Source organism: Sinocyclocheilus grahami, unplaced genomic scaffold, assembly GCF_001515645.1.
Source record: "Sinocyclocheilus grahami isolate Dianchi unplaced genomic scaffold, SAMN03320097.WGS_v1.1 scaffold346.1, whole genome shotgun sequence".
Lineage (NCBI taxonomy): Eukaryota > Metazoa > Chordata > Actinopteri > Cypriniformes > Cyprinidae > Sinocyclocheilus > Sinocyclocheilus grahami.
This window is the reverse complement of record NW_015505525.1, coordinates 1803679-1805437: the sequence shown is the minus strand read 5'-3', so window position 1 is coordinate 1805437 and position 1759 is coordinate 1803679. Positions and strand designations below refer to the sequence as shown.

Below are 1759 nucleotides of genomic sequence, written 5' to 3'. Positions count from 1 at the left end.
GTTTTCCCTTAATAATAAAAACCTTCATTTAAAAACTGCATGTTGTGTTCACTTGTGTTATCTTTGACTAATATTTAAATTAGTTTGATGATCTGAAATATTAAAGTGACAAACATGCAAAAAAATAAGAAATCAGGAAGGGGGCCAACACTTTTTCACACCACTGTGAAAAATATACATAAATCTATATGTTCTCTGTCATTGTCACTGTAGGATGCATTAGTTATGGTATGCCAAAGACAGCAGTACATCAGTTGTGTCAGAGTCTGAGTGGGCCGAATAGGATCTGCTGCAGTAGCAATACTTCCGTAAGGAATAACGATATAATAGCTGATTTTCATTCATGCAAATCTTTTTGTTTTAAATGACAACTAATAATTACTACTTTTAGAGTGACTTTAGATACACCCATGAATAGAAAATTCATGCCAGATGGTGATGTCAGTTCCTGGACAGCACTCGAGTACATAACAGAGTAAGTACGCGTGTTTGGGAACATCTGTAGTATGTGTTTTAGAGGTTGTATAGGTTAACGTGTGTGTGTGTGTGTGTTTTCCAAACTGCTGAAATATCAGCCATTGGTTGAAGCTATCCATCAACTTGACTATCATTGTAAGTTAATTACCTTAGTGTTTGGAAGTTTAGGTCATGTGCACAAGAATGTGATTAAAGGACTACAGTTGGGTGGATTGCAAAAAAGAAAGCAAAAAGACTTGCAAAATTCTGTTCAGTTTCAGCCATTATAGGGAGTATGCAAATATGGAAACGAAGATGTTTTGTCTATCCTTGAGTGTTAAATGTTCTAAATATAAGGACTTGTGAATGTATGTTAGCTATGTATACCTGTCATCTTGCAAACTGACTTTCCAAAGTATTTGGATTCCGTTTTTCTTGCTTGTCTTGTGGATCCAAATAAAAGAAGAACGTGTGTGTGTGTGTGTGTGTGTGTGTGAACAAAACCATGAAGTGTTTTCTACAAAATGTTCTAAATATAAGGACTTGTGAATGTATGTTAGCTATGTATACCTGTCATCTTGCAAACTGACTTTCCAAAGTATTTGGATTCCGTTTTTCTTGCTTGTCTTGTGGATCCAAATAAAAGAAGAACGTGTGTGTGTGTGTGTGTGTGTGTGTGAACAAAACCATGAAGTGTTTTCTACATTCTAGGCTGTTCTATAAGTGGACAACAGGAGAGAATAGACCTCCTTCAGGTACTCTGATGCAGTTGGTTACTGCAGACAGAAAAACGGAGACTACTCCGGTGTTATGATTAATTTGATGATCACCAAACTCCTTTAAGCCAAGCCAATAATCCACTACTGTCTCTGCATTAGTGAGGCTTTTTATCATATTGCCTTTTTGTTTACATGTAAACACCAAAGTACTGTAAGTTGTAGTTATTGAAAATTGGATAATTGCATAAAAATGTCAAAGATTATGTTTTGTAAATGTGATGGTAAAAATAGCAATTCAACTTTTATTCTGATTCCTTTAGCTTCTTTTTTCCTTGCAGTCAAATATCCTTGTTACAGTCACAGTCTGCTTCTCACCGTAGGGGGTCGCTGATGATCAATTTAATTACAGGTTCTCCTTTGGGTCCACACAGTCAAAAAAAAAAAAAAAGTAATAATGTTATGATCAGACGAGAATAGTGAGTCAGCATTGAAAAAGTGCTTTTACGAAGTAATACATATTTTTTTCTTCTCTTTTTTTTTTTTTGTGAGGATCAGGTATTTATTTAGAGGTACTAAAGTATTGC

The 1759-nt window shown here is 35.0% G+C and overlaps 1 protein-coding gene across 1 annotated transcript in view; it reads left to right on the top strand.

Annotated features, from left to right (window-relative positions):
• Positions 1 to 1466, top strand: part of qdprb.1 (quinoid dihydropteridine reductase b, tandem duplicate 1) — a 6360-nt gene extending 4894 nt beyond the window's left edge. The window contains exon 5 of the mRNA XM_016229047.1: positions 1168 to 1466. The gene's annotated coding sequence lies outside the window, so the exon portion shown is untranslated. The remainder of the gene's footprint in view (positions 1 to 1167) is intronic.
• The last annotated feature ends 293 nt before the right edge of the window (positions 1467 to 1759 follow it).